The sequence below is a fragment of the Macrosteles quadrilineatus genome, unplaced genomic scaffold (genome assembly GCF_028750875.1).
Source record: "Macrosteles quadrilineatus isolate MER2022 unplaced genomic scaffold, UCM_ALF_1.0 Scaffold_4__1_contigs__length_99947679, whole genome shotgun sequence".
Taxonomy (NCBI): Eukaryota; Metazoa; Arthropoda; class Insecta; order Hemiptera; family Cicadellidae; genus Macrosteles; species Macrosteles quadrilineatus.
The window spans coordinates 10,474,827-10,492,734 of record NW_026542597.1 but is presented as its reverse complement, the minus strand read 5'-3'; the positions used below and the strand labels follow the sequence as shown (position 1 = coordinate 10,492,734).

The 17,908-nt window shown below is 34.8% G+C and overlaps 1 pseudogene; it reads right to left on the bottom strand.

Annotated features, from left to right (window-relative positions):
- Positions 1-928: 928 nt before the first annotated feature.
- Positions 929-9,793, bottom strand: LOC128993565 (maltase A1-like; annotated as a pseudogene).
- Positions 9,794-17,908: the final 8,115 nt, after the last annotated feature.

Sequence of the window (17,908 nt, the reverse complement as noted above, 5' to 3'; positions counted from 1 at the left end):
ATGGTACAGAATGTACACCGCAAGTCATTTTTTCTTAGTTTTAACAAGCTGTGTGACTCCTAAATGAGTAGCTTTAGAGAAAAAATGCCAAAAATTGAAACGTTTTTAAATGGCATTTACTTTCTAAAAAAAATCATAAAATATAGGGTCTTTCGTAAAGCTGGGGTTTTCCTAGACGCGTAGTCGGCCAGCGGAGAGAGGAACGCGGAGAGCGGAATTGAAATTAACATGGCATTCCGCTCTGCTGCTAGGAAAACAGTAACATTAAATTACCTAAGACAAGCTGAGTCCGCTCTCCGTGTTCCTCTCTCCGCTGGCCGACTACGCGCCTAGGAAAACCCGGCTTAAGAAAAATCTAAGTTAGTGGTCACATTGAAAACATGGCGGATAAAATTATTTTGTCAACTTGACCAACATTTTTTTTTATAAAAAATCCAAAGTAGTTACAATAATTTTTTTTATATCTCTTATAACTTTCGAATAAAACAGCTGGCGTACTTATATCAATCACCCTGTATACTGATTGATTGATCTCCATGTGTTCAAGTTTTTATGGGTTGCTATGTACAGCATTAAACCATACTAGTTTTGGTTAGTAGTTGGTACAGCCCATATTTAATGTTAGTCCATTCAAATCAAAGTAATGGAGCTTACTAAAATTAACTTAATAAACGTAAGTGCCAATAGTTTGATAGTTAAATTAATACTCTGGCCAGATTATTGTTACCAAACTTAAATTGCTTATTTTGAAAAATCATTATTAAACATTATTATCAGTCATTATTTCAAATTTACATTATTTACACTGATCACTATTTGCATTTTCATCATCAGTAATTCGTACATGCAATAATCAACATTAAATCAAACCTTCTCTCAGTTTCAATTGCAATTAACGCTAATTGACAGGGAATGCACTTATTAAAGATCTTAAGAATTTATTTTTATTAAATTAAATATGTACAATAATTACAATGTTTTCTCGCTGGGCAAGTCTCTAAAGCCAACATCTAATCAGTAGCATGGATATAGCCACTACAGGTGAGAGTATGAATACTTGAGGAGCCCCGGAGCCGGCTGTGGTGTTCCAAGTCTTCGTCGTCAGCAGAACAGAAGCTTTCGGCCGAAGAGAAATGCTGAGAGAGCCTTTTTGCTGGAATAACCTATATGAAAAAAGATTGTGTAAAAAGTCTTTAAAACAATTCTTGGATACGTAGAAATAACCATAGTGTTTACATTCTACACTATACGAATATATTTAAGTGGAGTTTAAAAATATAATATGTTACTAAGAAAAAACTTTGAATTTGATGCCCGTGGAATTTTCAGTTGTCTTGAAAACTAGGAATTGTTCTAAAGATTGTTTTACAGTGGAAATAGTTATTTGTGCAACTAGTGAGAAAAGTGAGCAATTGACTCACTCGAGAGAAACCCTTATTCACGAGCCGTAGGCGAGTGAGGAATGGTTTCTCGAGTGAGGCAATTGTACTTTGAACTCGAGTTGCACATTATACTTTTCCTACAGTTACCATAAAACAAATAAATTTGTGAAGAAACATAACCTATTTTTACATAGAAGTGAACTTTTAACATAACATTTAATGTGAAGTGACAAATACAACAGTACAACAGCTGACCAGCTGATTTACAGCCAGTGCTGCCAACGTATTTCGCGCGCATACGACGTTGCCTGCATGTTACGCGCTCACTATTTCGTGCCTTCACGTTGCAAATCTGGAGTGAGACAAAGTAATTAGAGTGAGACAATGTTAACATTGTCTTACTGATGAGCGAATTGGCCACTTTGTTTTCTCAAATCAGTGAGAGAACATGTACATTGTTAGGTAACTGTAGGAAAATATATAGTTGATTTGTAAAACCAAAAGATATGAGGAAAGAGGTGTCATTAGATTCTCACCCAGGACTGTAGTTGCAGTTGATGCTGGACACGACGACGTACATGTTAACATCCAAGTTGAGTGAGGAGAAGAAGTTTTGAGATGTGAATGTTCGTTGCTGGCTGCCCATGTTGATCAGCAGAGCAAAGTATTCACCTTGGTAGCTCCTGAAAATACATGGTGTTCAGACATAGATTTTCATAAACCTTGTTGTCATAAGAAGTCGAAGGTGTAGCCTGTGACTATTAATACAACTTCTGTATCCAATAGTCAATGGTGTAACGTAACGAGGAATTCGATAAACGCTGAGGAACAAACTCTTGTAAGTTAAGATTTACGCGTTTCTTTGAACCTGAGGGAAATACATTTTGATAAGCATAGACAAAATACATGTATAATTTAAAGTTATGATAGGTGTATGGACCACAAGTCTTAAGTTACACAAGCTAGAACAAATCCTGACGTATTTGACTCATTCACCTAGAAAATATTTTATTACTAAACCTGTATAAAGGTCGATTCACACATATCAGTTCAGTCAAAGTTCCGTTACAGTCCAGTTACAGTTCAGTCTCAGTTGCATCCGCAATTTCTCAGTCAATTGTCCGTCAGTTGGTTTCAGTCAGTCTTCCGTCTATAATATTTACACCAATTTACAGTCAAAAATTTTCAATTATCATTTTCCATCTTGTTGATTGTTACAAACAGTACTTAAAATATAAACACAGCCATTTATATAACAATAACACTATTTCCTAACCACAAACAGTTCCGTCAGGCGTCCGAACAATCAAAAAATATCGGTGGAAAGAAATCTGAAATTGACTGACGGATGCCGGCAGAGCGACTGTCGGGACTGCAACGGATGAGTGTAGATAGCGCAATAGAAAATCCATTAAAGAATATTTTTGTTAACTGTGACGTTCCGTAACTGATGTGTTTGAATCGACCTTAATGATGTACGTGTTTATATCAGGATTTTTCATTACATATTCAAGATGCACATATCAAAGATACCTAGTAGCTTACGATCAATAATTTGAGCAAGTGTATAATGTCCATATTCAAACGGCGTTATTACCTAGTCACTACTAAGGTATCGTTGTCGGGTGAAAGAACATTGAGATCTCCAAACTTCAAGACATCGTCCTTCCGGGCCTTCGCCATGCTCTGGAACACTTTCAAGTGGGAAGTCTTGGAGTTTCGCTGGGCCTCCACGTTCAGCCACCAGTAGTTGGGGTTGACTGGGAGCCAGGTGTCTTGGTTGCTGGAAAACCCTTGAGAAACGAATGTGTTATCAGTCTTGCAGATTTGTATTTATTTACACTTATACTTGTGAATTAATTTTATCACTATCTAAATTAGTAAATAGCTATAGGGGTATGTTCAAGAAGAACACTTGCCAAGATTTACATTTGTTTGCCATATGCAATGGAAGGGGATTTAATGAAGTTAGGTTAAGTTAGGATAAGTATTGGCTGGCTCTAGGTAGAGACATTGCAACTGCATAACTTTGTACACCATTAATAGAAAGGGGTCATGTTCGGTTAGTTTTGTTCCTTTCAGTAAAACAACACTAATATTTATTACTTGTATAACAATTTACTATTTATATTACAGGGCTTATTTAAATAGTGTAGTCTCTCTTTCTAAAATGACTGTATGGAGACAATCTTTATAACTTAATCACTTAACCTTCAATAAAAATACAAGTATCTTGTGGTTGCCTCAAGGATTACTTTAACTTTACATCACTCGAGAAGTAAGGTATACATCACGCTTGGGATAGGGAAGTTTAACATCACTTAAACTTAAGTGGGGCGGGTTAGGTAAAACATTTTAATCAGCTATCCGCTGTTACCTACTTTCTTTGGCTATTTCTCTAACTGGTTTACTAGAATACAACGGAAAATTCTTCAAAGTATAACTGAAAATTCAAGCGCACAGCTGATTTCTTTACTCACCTGCACTGACAGTGTCGTCCCACTGCATGGGTGTTCTTTGAGGGTCCCTGGTCCCCTCCAGGTAATGGTCGGGTCCCAAGTTTCTGCCGCTAGGGTCCACAGTCTGGTCCCATCTGATGAACGTGTCCCTCATGCCGATTTCTTCACCATTGTAAGTTATTTTTATGCCTGGCAGAACCCCTGTTAAGAGGTTGATGGAGTCCACCATTTCTGGTCCGTATCTGTCTGCAACTCTGATGTTGTCATGGTTGCCAACCTAAAAAATGCAAGCTAAATCAATGTGGCATTTTGGGAGAAATATTATTTTCTGAAAGTCATGAAAAAATCTCGAATCACAGTTGAACTGAATTGTACATACCGCCCAGTTGAGTTGGCCACCTTGTGGTACGTGCGAGATCCAATCATCAATTATGTATTTGAGGGAAGGTGCTCGATCAGTTTGATTGCCGTTAGAGAGGAGTTGAAGTTAAATGGAAACTCCAAGCTCTCGGACCCCTTCCCGTAATATGTTACGGCTATGGATGCTTCGTCGTAGACTTCCAGGATGATGATTCTGAAATAGTTTGGCATGCGTTGATTCATTGTATTGTCTATCTTCTATCTTCTTTATATTAATAGGCAAGCATGTTTATTTAAAAAATTTTGCCAGGCTTGTGTGTATCGTAGGGAAAATCTACGCATACTGTTAGAAAGATAGGTATTTTCTAGTAGGTATGCAGAATCCCTTTATAAAATAAAATAGGTCCAAAAATAAGCACAAAAAATTAGTTTCAATTTTAAAAAATAACATGGGCCTCATAGGTTGCCATGCTGGTGACGAAATAACAACGGAACATAAAAAGAAAATCCAAACAAATACATGTTTTATTTACAGCGTGGGGTGAAAATAGAGAAGTCTGTACAAAACATATTTTTGGTAGAATTTTCGACCACTGGAATACCTCTAGTTTTACTTAATGTGCATTTTAAAGGGAAAGGATAGGCAACAATCAGTTTTATTTACACACTAGCTGTAACCCGCGGGCTTTGCCCCGTTTAACTTCTTAATTTTCAAGATTATCTCGTTCGCATGGCTCAATCACGTCCTGGTTGAAGTTTGTTCGCTACGCTCACTCACCTTTAGGTTGGAGCTCGTTCGCTACGCTCACTCACCTTTAGGTTGGAGCTCGTTCGCTACGCTCACTCACCTTTAGGTTGGAGCTCGTTCGCTGCGCTCACTTGCCTTCAGGTTAGCTCGTTCGCTACGCTAACTCGCCTCCAGGTTGAAGTTCGTTCGCTACGCTCACTCACCTTTTGGTTGCAAATTAGCTGTTGTCATAAATGTAAAAGAAATAATAGTGCTGCACCCTGTTGGTAATCCTTGTAACTTTAATGCTATTGAACATCATAGAACAGAACCAACTTGTTTAATTGAAACAGCTGTTAAGATTCAATAATTCCATTTCTCATAAGGTTAACATGGGAAACTCCAGAGCCACTGGGGCGGAGCCCGAAAGGATTTTTGAAATAAGAATATGCCTATATGTTAATCGGGAATGTGAGCTATCATCATGCCAAATTTCAGCCCAATCCGACCAGTATTTTTCGAGTTTACTTTTCCCATACACACATACACACATACAGCAACCACCTCTTTTTTATAATAGTATAGATATACATTATGTTCATAAAATATAGGTGGGTTAAGAGGAAGTTCCCCCCAGACTTTTTTGCTTAATTCAGAATGATGCAAATGATTGGCGTTTTGGCAAACCCTCGCCTGTAAAGTTATTGTGAAAAAGGTGGGATCAAGTGGAGAGAAGATTTCTTATCCTAAACCTGTTTAAATTTTGTGAATGGGGTAAAGCTTATAAAATTCATTTTTTTAACCATGTCAACGTTATTTCCAATCATATGAAAAACATTTTAATCAGCTATCCGCTGTTACCTACTTTCTTTGGCTATTTATCTAACTGGTTTACAAAAATACAATTTAGCAGAACGGATGGTTATTACTAAAAACAATATCATTATCTGACACAATAACTGAACCATTTTGGCACCAGGAGTAACAAAGCTTAATTGAATTTTGAGGTTTTCTTCCTTGTACTTTATTGTGATCATTGCTTAACAGTATAACCGAAAGTGACAGAGCAAAGGTATAGTGTCATTATTTCCCATTCTTTTTTAATTGCTAATGAGATGTAGCTTATATTGAGCTGAACTAGTCCAACTTTTTTTGGAAGAAATGTGAGTAAACTACTCTAAGGAAGAGCTCTTGTATAGTCGTAATTTAATGTCTGGATCTTACTTTGTAGATTTACAAGGTCTTTGACTACAGAATTCGGCAAACAAAGACCTCTAGAAATGTTCAAGATTCAGGATTTCTCCTCTTAGAGGTATGGATGGTTACCAATGTTTTTTTTTAATTCCCTTTTTTGGAGAAGTGGATATCTATTTTAACCCAAGCTGCAACCTCTATTTACCTTTCACGGCCATCCTGCTGAACCTTCTCGTACACCACGTCTGCCCATGTCCTCAGCATCGTGTACGTCTCAGGCTGGTTCCTGGTGTATATGTGCTCTAGGTCACTCCACGTATCTCCAGGAGTTCCCGGCACGACAGGTTCATCCCTTAACTGTTTGTCTTCAACCATGTGCTGCACTGCGTCCATCCGGAATCCATCAACACCCTTATCGAGCCAGAACTTGATCACATCCTGCAGAAGAGATATTATTTAGCCAATTGTACAGCAATTTCACTCGTGGTAGAAACTGTACTACCGAGTGAGTGCATTAGCTTATTTTGTAGAAATTATCTCCTAAGAAATAGGTGATACAGAACAAATCACTATGTTATATGGTGTAAACATATTACGACATTAAGACCTTCTTGTAATACCTTTTTCTATTGACCTTCATTTATTTGATTATTGAAGTATTTGGAAAATGTTTACACTTAAATTCCAGCACAGAATAAAGGATGTAGCTTACTCTCTTCCACCTATCCATTTAACACCAAAACTTAAAAATAATTCTTTAAAATATAAAGGAAACTATCTTATAGTGTAATCATACTGTTATCAGTTATCACCTCTTTAATCAATTTAATACTAAAATGGGTTTTCACATGAATAAAATGTATAAACCAGAAGCTAAATTTAGAAATCTTATTCTCAAAGGAGGGCTAGAAACCGATGCCCCAAACTGGACCCATGAACGATTCACATGTAGCCATATACGTTCCCTGGGAATCTTCCAAATAAAATATCTCCTTTATGGTTTAACTGTATGTGTAACATCCAAACACCTGAATACCGTATTTATACTTTGCTTATACCAAGCGATACTCACTGTCATGTTTCCTTGGACAGCAGGATTCCTATAGTTGAGGTCGGGTTGCTTAGTTGCAAACTGGTGGAGGTAGTATTGATTTCGTTTATCATTCCATTCCCAAGCTGACCCAGAGAACAGACTCATCTATATACACAACAGATTCGTAAAAGCTATGGATAAAGTGGAATATTGAATTTTTATTATATTGTTGAAAGTAATTTTGAGTAATATCTTAGATGACACAAAAACGTCCTATGTAGAATTTAAGGAAATAAAGAAGATAAACAAAATTTTAGGAACAGTAAAATTAGCTAAAATAATGTAAACTATTCTGAACCACCGTATACATTATTTGTTTACATACGTCATTAAATTGAAATACAATTTACTCAATGTATCACCCTCCGTTGTGAAAGTTCTAGGAAGAGCCCGAGCTCTTTTCGTACCGTCCTGGGAAGGACCTTGGAGGTCCGGGCGCTTTTCAAGCGTCTGCCTGAGTTTTTGGGCTCTTTTCATGTGCACCCCATCGTATTCCCCAACATATTATTATTTTCACTGATGGTTTACTAACCCAGTTGTTAGGGGGTAATCTATTGTTGTTGATGTCATATTTTGGATCAGCCCACACGAAGAAGTCTCTGTAGTCAGAATCGTTTTGCACTGACTTTTGGAACCAAGGATGTTCATCACTTGTGTGGTTGGGAACGAAATCCAGTAGAATCTTGATGTCTGAAACAATATTCCAGCATGGTAATTGAAAGTAGATAATAGGTAATGCAATGCTAAACAAATGAAGGTATGTATAGCGTTTACCAATCAAATAGTTTTTGGTTGCACACTTTTGGCTATGCTATTTTATATTTCAATAAATATATTTATGTATTATAAATATTTTATTTGTTTTTTTTCGTTAATGCTATACAACATTTGGGGTTTTAACAATAATTTTACCATTGATTTTTCCTCGTTAAAATTTTGATCTGAACGGATAAATGCTGAAACTAAGGTTTTAAAAGTAATATAATATACTTACTCGATGCCCTATAAAATAAAATGTTCCTATAACGAGCCTTGTGATTGTTCATACATAGAACCTTGTGGATTGAGTATCATATCGACGATGTATATTCAAATAAACGCATACAAAATTAATGATTTTCTGTTTATCGTTATTTATATTCCTGGTATTTTTTGATGGTAAATGTGTCAAGTGCTAAACGATGTAACTAAACCAAACGCAAACGTTTCACACGCACACATGCGTATTGCGTACCTCGTCTCTCGTGGCTTCATAAAATCACTGACAGCGAAGGAGAATAATTATTTATCATTACTACGTATTACTGTACTTCGTTGCATAGCTGAGATACTTTATACTTTAATCTGAAATGGCAACCCTACAAATGAAGGTATTTTAAGCCCAAAAGTTTGCATATAAAGAAACTAATTGAGAACCTCCTCCTTTTGTTGGTAGTGGGGAAGTCGGTTAAAAATAACATGGGCCTCATGGGCCCATGAGATCACATGATTTGTACATCTATGATCATTCGTTGAAATCTTGTACCTAGATCTTGTAACATACCCAACTCTCTGAATGTAGCCACTAGATCGTCAAAGTCCTGCATCGTGCCAAAGGTGGGGTCAACATCTGTAAAGTTGGAGATGTCATAGCCAAAGTCTGCCATGGGGGACGTGTAGATAGGAGACAACCACATAGCTTGCACACCCAGATCCTTGAAGTAGCTTGCCATCTGTGTGATGCCTGGAGAGGTTATTGTAAATTATTAGTTGACGAAACTAGACATTTTATTAATGTTATTTTAATATGTAGCCCTTGATTAGTTAACCCTTCTCGGTTGACCCGTTGATGACATCCAAATGGGGTTTATGTATATATTCTTTAGTCATCTAATTTTACTTCTTGCAACACCCTCTGCGACTGTGTATTACATGCCTCAAAATACCTTAGCACTCTGATCTTAAGAAAATGTATCCCCTACCACATTCATAGTACAATTTAATTGTCATATTAAGTGAGCAGCGATTTTCTGAAAAATATTCTTGATTGTTGTAAGACATCACGTGTTACTGATTTAATACGGAATATTTTCTCAGAACCATTCATTTCCTCTTTCTGTTTAATGACGGCTCATTTTTTTCCCAGAGCAGATATAATTATTTTACAATCTATCCAAAAACAATTTAGAATGTTCTCTTTCGAACATTAACCATTTCAACCTAAATCAAACCGTTCTTTCTTTCGGATGCCAATGTTTCGTTGGCTGTGTTTCCTGGAAAGAGATTTTCAATTTATTCCAATTATTTAAACACAGTGTAAGACATTTTCAGCTCCACATCATGATTGTAACACTACAGTAAAACTTACTAATACTACATTAAACACCAACACTGTTGCCTAAGATCTCCCTTACCCTTCAGATCACCGACTCCGTCGCCATCAGTGTCTTTGAAAGACCTCGGATAAACCTGGTAGATGATCGCCGTCTTCCACCAGGCCTGAGAGTCCGCAAAGGCCTCTCCACCCAGGGAAACCACCCCTAGCACCAACAACACCTTCCAACACTTCATGCCGTTACTGACTCACTGGACACCGAGAACATATGCATTGGGCAAACATTGAACTCTCCTTATATAGAGCTATCTAATTATCTAAACAGTGCAATGGATTGAGGGATTAACCCATTGACAGATAGGTAAAAAGGTCATGGCATGAGTTATCATTTAAGCAAATATCCTCAACACAGTTGAAGTATCAATTGACATTTTATCGTTGATGAATTTGAATACAATATGTTATTTACTACACAGTAAGGAAAAAGTGTCAATATTGTAGGTACTCAGCATGATGGGAGGAAAAAACATAGGTGTGTTATTCCCACATATTCTGACGTCACTCGGATTGCAAACAAAAGATCACCTGATTGTAACTGTCAAATCTTACTAATATTATAAATGTGAAAGTTTGTGTGTTTGTTTGTTTATTTGTTTGTTTGTTTGTTTGAAGTTCAATCACGCACAAACTACTGGACGGATTGGGCTGAAATTTGGCATGATGATAGCTCACATTCCTGATTAACATATAGGCATATTCTTATCTCAAAAGTCCTTTCGGGCTCTGCCCCAGTGGCTCTGTTGTTCACCATGTTAACCTTATGAGTATTCATATTTAAAGGGAATTAAAGAATTTAGCCAGCTGTTTCAACTAAAAAAGTTGGTTCTATGATATGCAAAAGCATTAAAAAGTAATAAGATTTACCAACAGGGTGCAGCACTATGATTTTTTTTCATTTATGAAAACAACTAATAAGCAGCAACAAAAAACTGTGATACACAATGAGAAATGTCAAAGTAGGATTGTTTACAGTTATGTTTATGTTTGTAATTTCATGAATAATCTGTGATATTTTGCGAATTTTTAATAATTATTTTTTCTCTATTGTTTAGGTGAAGTGGTAGAACATTATGGCTATGGTAGATGTGTAATACTATAGTATACCGTAAATTTAAAGAAGGAAATTTTATCAAACTGTGTCCTCCCCCATTGCAAACGCAAAGCTTGAGTTTGGTATAACTACAATAAGCATTTTATACTTATATGCCAACCCCGTACGAAGGACGGGTACTCAGCTAGTTAGTATATATATTTGTTTTGATTTGGTTGTTATTGTTTTTGTTATTATAAAAACAATAACAATCAAATCAAAACAAATACATACTAATTTGACAGTTACAATCAGGTGATCTTTTGTTTGCAATCCGAGTGACGTCAGTCAGAATATGTGGGAATAGCACACCTATGTTTTTTCCTTCCACCATGGGTACTCAGTAAGTTTAACTGCATAACATAATATTTAAATACCTACATATACATCACACCTTTACAACATGACATTGGCTTTACCAATTCCATACATAATCTTTATTAGATTAATAATTTTGTGAATATTTATTTTACTGTAGTATAAATGCCTAAACTACCACTAAAATCCAGATGTTTATCTGGTTATTTGTTTCACTTCATGTAGAACTCAAAAGTTTTGTTTGGCTTTAATATTTAATTTTATTGTGTGTTTGAAATGTGTATCTCAGTAAAAGCAAAATTGTGATCTAATGTATTGATTAGTTAGTTGTATTTGTTCAGTATCAAAACACTATGCTTAAACAATTTTGCGTTTTTAAATTACATTTCAAAACAAATGCCTAAATGAACGTATAAATTAATAAATACGTAGTTACTTCAGCAGCATATGAGGTTTCTTTGGTTAGGGATTCTATGAGTGGGGTCGGAAACAAATTACCAGACCTACTATCTAACTTTATATTTATCTTCTACATAGGTACTTAATACGAGTACATTAACGGTTTTCTCTTTAACATCAATTTCACCCGTCCTCCTTAACCTATTTTTACGATTGAGCTGCCATTTTAAGGCACGAATGATGATTAAGAGAGTAATTTTCTTTATGGCCTCGCCTCCCTTGAGGGTGGTTTTAAAGACATAGTGTTGATGATAAACATTCTTTATAGCAGTAATTACTATGAATTAATTTTTTAACCTAAGTCAGATTATAAACAAGAGATTAAAGAGTTAACGAAAATGATTATTGAATAGACTACTTGTATATAGGTTTTGCCTGATTGAGGTTGGTAAGTTACACTTTATAAATCTACAACTGGTGTGAATCTACATTTGATGTATTTGAAATACTGTAAATTATAAGTGCTATTAAGTCAATGACTGGAAATAAACATTAAATGCTTTAATATGATGTTATTCTTATTTAATTAAAATTTTTTATCTACGCATTTATCTTTGCAAGGTAAAAAGTATTGTGAAATCTTTATGCCTCGGATACGAATTTTTAACCCTGTTGTAAAGCACATTTTGCGCACGGCCCCCCATGTTGGTAAAACACGCTTTAAAACACGTTATATCAGCCAGTAATATACTTAGTAAATTATTATAAAATAATTAAATCACGAATCAACAACTGTGTTCCCATTTGAGTTTGTGATTGCCCCCCCCCCCCTGGAATGTTTACGTTTTTGTAAGTGAGTGGACCAAGACCTGACCTTGTTACTATCTATGGTCGACGTATTGCAATCTTTACTTATTGATATCCCAATAAATAATGGAATCAGAATATGGAGTCCATCTCACTTGGAATCGAGCTTGCGACCTTTAAAGATAATGACTTAGATTTAAATGTAATGACTGTAACAAATCTGCTAGCCAAAGAGTTTTTTTTTGTATATTCTTACTTTCTTATAACCTTTCAGTCTCAATTTTATACTTTCTACTGATTAATATTTTGTCATGTTTATTTTTTAAAGATTTAAAATTTGTTAAGTGTACAGTATGACTTTCTGGATAGTTCTGTGTAACAACAGTCCAAATCCCATCTTAATCCTTACAAAAACTTTTGAAATTTTGAAGCAATTTATGCAGTAAAGGAAGTTTGTGACGAAAAAATATTTTTTTCCTACATTCACCCGACAAAGTTGGCTTCCTTGTACTGTTTATAAATAGAAAGCTGCTAATTGCTGCATATTTATACTTTGCCGTACGGTTTATACTTTGCCGTACGGTTCATACTTTGCCGCACATCAGGATTCCAACGAAACAACACAAAACAGCGTGGTTCTATTATGCACGTAATCCGTGTACGCTTGGAAATAGGTTGGCAACACTTAAAGGTAATAATACTATGAGCGGCTGATTGACTATTATAACTACGATTTAACCTGTCATTTCGTGTTTATAGTTTCGGTATTTTTGAACTTTCTGGACTCTTCTTTTAAACGTTTTTAAAACATTCCTACAATCTTAATAAACAAGAAAATACCTTTGAAGCATTTTTTTAGGTGCGGAAACCACTTCAAATTACAAAAATATACGGAACTATATTCTCAAAATGCGGAGCACATTTCTTGCCGAGGAAAAATAGCGGAGTGATACGGACCGCGGGTACTACTTTCTCTAGGGCACCATTTGTGTTGCCAGCTGAACCTAAAAACGTGTTGTATAGTGTTTGAAAGACTAATTATTTATATGCTTTAAAGTGACTGTAGGAAAAATATAATGTGTAACATGAACTTTCACATCTAGTTACACAAATAACTATTTCAACACGTTATCGTTGATTCCAATACGTATACGACAGTATGTTGGTAACAAAGAAAATTAATTTTATTTTTTACTCCATTCAATATTCAACATTTTAATCGCAAAATTTTGTTGGTTCAACATTTTAAATATTTTGAAAAACAAATTTTTTTCGAAAGCGCTATATGCTCCTTACAATTGGCAGCACTGCTGCATGTCGAAACACTCCTCTTACGATGCCAAGATACTTGGTAAACAAATCACTTCAGATGACAGACTTCACTATCAACAGATAAGACGACAGCAGGGATTTTCTTGTTACTTATAACATCACCTTTGTTCCTTTATCTTTATGCAAGTGGTGTACCAAATTCCACGTAATCCTTACTGCAAAGTAGCCACAAGTAGAGTTTCAAACCTCTCAATTGTGCATAACATTGGACTATGAGTTAGCATTATTATACTTGCATTAATTAGGTTTATTCATACGTTGTCGTATACGTGTTATACTGTATCACATGTTCATGTTATGTGGTAGGCTAGATGAATGTACTTCATGATGTACTTAAACTATATAGAAACATCTAGAAGTAACCACTGAAAGTTTCCAAACAACACTTTCATCTTCCACAAATTATTTAAACTTAAAATAAGAAATGTACGATCTAAACTTAACTTGACGTGAAAAACAAAATATGTGAGATTCTCGAAAGATACATCAAAAGTATTTTAGTAAATCACATTAAATTCACGCTATAAAACTTTCCCAGTATTTCAGCTGTTCCCTTAAATTCGTTGAGTAGAAAACTCAGCATTGTTATTGAGAAAAAATCTACGTCCACAATTTGAACTAAGACTTCTGTCTTAAAACTATAAACAAATGAAAGGATTCGATTAAACTTAATATGCCTAATTATTACTAGATGTAAATTACAATAAGTTTTAAGAAAAACTAACTAATCTCCTGTCAATCTTAGAATCGTTGATAATGTACCACATAACTGACTTTAACCCACACTCGCAACAAACTAAACTGAAGATCAGCTGTTATGCATCAGCTGTTCAAACAGAGTGTTCGTCTAATTGCCGTAACATCACTAGCAACAGCTTTTACTCTTCTCTACTATGAGCTACTATCTTCAAATGTTCTATAATCTTGATAGCTAGGGGTGTTAGCCATGGTCTATTTCAATATTTCTATTTTCCATCAATGTCCAAGAACCTTTTCATAATATAACATGAAATACTCCAAGTAAAAATGTTCAAACTCTTCATATTTCTTTGGATATACCGGTTATTTTACCTATAACTTTTGTAGCGATTATTTTCATTGATTACAAAACTATTCGATACGAACTGCGTGAGATCGTAGTCTAGTCACCATTTGGCAGTAAAATTAAAATTGAAAACATTGATGTAAGATCAAATTCAATCTGAATAATTCAGCACACTGGCCCTGGCATAAGTGGCAGTGGGTTGTTTTATCTCCAACATTGGTTATCTACCCACGAAAGTGTGGTAAAAGTGATGCTGACATCATAACCACATTCCCTGATACAACGTTTTATCCTTATTAGGAAAACGTAGAATTAAAATGTAGAATGCATAATCCCTGCATAACTGAATTTGCGAGTTGTGAATTTAGTTCTCTTTTTACTGCACTTTGACAGTTCTGCTTGGTTCAAATTATCTGTTGTCATAAGTATAAATAACAGTGCTACCACCTGTTGGTAAATATTGTAACTTTGTAATGTTATTGAACAGCATATAAGCAACTTACAATTAAAACAGCGACTTGTTCAATTAAACAAGCTGTTATGATTTATTAATTCTTTTAAAATTAACACTACAGCTCACCCCATGGTCGAAAACTCGACCAAAAATATGTATTGTGCAAACTTCTCTATTTTCACCGCACGCTTTAAATAAAACCTGTGATTGGAATTTCTTCTATTTGTTTTTATTTTCTGTGTATATTTTGTTGTTATTTCGTCACCAACATGGCATCCCATAAGGTCCATGTAAATGTTTTTTTTTTTCAACTCAAATTCATTTTTGATGAGCCTATTTCAATGTATAAAGGGATTCTGCACATCTACCTGGCAAATATTTCCAACAGTATGCGTAGATTTTCCCTGTGTTGCACAGGAGAGAGGAATAAGGTTTTCAAGAAACATGATTGTCTATTAATAAATAGAATTAGCCAAATGTTCATGCTACATAATAAAAGTTTAATTTCCATTTTTGACCCAATTAACATAAATATTTTCAAAATACAAATAAAACCTGCACATATAGGACCGATAACCTTTCTTTTAGTGCAGCCTGCTTGTAGTTCGGTTAAGTAGTATAATCAGGCTAGCTGTCATAAGCTTTAAATTTTGGCCCTATGTTAAATCGCCATAAGAAAAGTTTATTTTTATTTTGGCTCTTAGAGGTCGCCTCGTGGTTAAAAACTCGACCAAGAATATGTAATATACCTTCTAGAAAATGTCTACGGAATATACAGACTTCTCTATTTTCACCCCACCCTGTGAATAAAACATGTAATTGGAATTTGTTTGGATTTGATGTTTATTTTTTGTCGTTATTTTGTCACCAGCATGGCAACTCATAAGGCAAATGTATTTTTTTTTAATTTCAAATTCTTTTTGGTGTTTATTTTGTATCCTATTTTAACTAATAAAGTAATTCTGCACATCTACAGGAAAATATATTTAATTTGGTACCAACCGCATGTAATTCGGTCCAGTAGTATGGTGGTATGGTAGCTGTCATGAGTTTTGCAAAAGCTTTTTAGTATGTAAGATAAATCTCGAGAGCCACTGGTGTGGACCACAAAAGTCAGATCAGAATAAAAACTACTTAGCTTTCCTATTTAATGCCTAAAGAAGCGGTATACCAAATTTCAGTCTTTTGGCCAGTCTGGAAGTTGGAGTATTAGTGATGAATGAGTGAGTTAGGGCTTTTTCTTTTATACGCTTGGAAGATAATATTTTACATTTTTAAAACTAATAAAAATATTTTTAAATATTAATTAACTGTTTTAAGCCATTAGATTTTCTAAGAATAATTCCACCCATTACTAACATTAAAATAAGGTAGGTGGACATTGCAATGGCATAAAATGTGTACTAAATATATAAATAGTTATTTGTGTAACTAGTGTGCGGAGTGGTACTTTTTCATATAAATAATTTTATTGAAGCCATTATTGGCCCATCTAAATGTAGTTACTCTTTAAAACATTTTATACATCAGATAAAATATGGTATACAAATTAAAAATATTCTTTCCTGTTATGCTGTTACTCTTAGATTATGTTAGAGGCTGCCCTGTATAAAATATTGATCTAATTAAACTTTAAATAGAAGTTTTCAAACAATGTTCCTTTAGTTTTATGTGTTCAGAGAAAGCTTGTTAACAGTTCATGACATTACAATCAGCTTAGCTGTCTCAAAACTTTAGATATCATGTTATCAGTAAAGATAGGTAGGTCAGGTACAAACACTTGACAATCACAAGCTTTGTTATCAATACTTCTTCTGATTTTACATTTAGAAATACATTTACTTTAATTACCTTTGTTATTACTCCCTTCACACCATAACACCCATTCACTGAGTGGCACTTTTTTCGCATTTACTCAGGTGTCCTTAGAGCTTAAATTATAAACATTGTATATTGTTGGGGTACAATATGAGCTCTAGACATATTTGTAAAATACATGGGTAACATGGGTACATCTCAATTATATAAGTGGTGGGCTATTCGTGAAGTTAGCCCCACCACCAGTTTTTTGGACTGTCATTGTTGAGCCAAATCATTTTATATATAGGGTGTTTCACGGGACCCTGAAAAACATCGGAAAACGGTTCCTGGGCCAAAACTGAAAAACATGTCTCATAAGCATGTGTCCTAAACTCATTCGTTTTCTATTTATACGTAAAAACAGGTTTATTACGTTTTTCAGTGTATCTGTAGAAAATTGTGGACTATACATTGAAACATTGACAAGATATTTTGATAAAACTTGTATTGAAATAGGAATAAATTTCACAGAGATTCCATTACTATTTTGGGCAAACATGCTGGGTATGACTTATATATACTGTATTGTTCTTGAGGATTTTTTGAAAATATTATTAAAAATGAAACATGAAATATTGCGAATTTTCGTTTAATAGAATCGTTTTCAGGCAGAGAGAAATTAATGAAAAATGTAAATTTTCCCCACCACAGCAAACCTGCAGACTAAGCAAATTTCCATTTGCCTGATTGAATTTACTCTAAAATGCATGTATACAAATTTTAACGAATGGTGTTTGGCTTCAGGGGACATCAAAATGAATCAAGTAAATTGGTCCTGGGACTAGGTCTTACCTGCCACCTACGGCAATAGCTACTTCTTTTTAGGAAATTCACTAAAAGGAAAGTGAGCTAAGAAAAACATAGTGAACACTTATAGGTATGGTGCTGACCAAAATTAAGGGCTATACTGTTAATACTGTTCTATGAAATAGCGACCATTCAAAGTAGGTATTTTAAGCCAAGTATGAATGGAGATGAGTGTAGGATGAGTGGCACTATCTTGTAGTCTTTTTA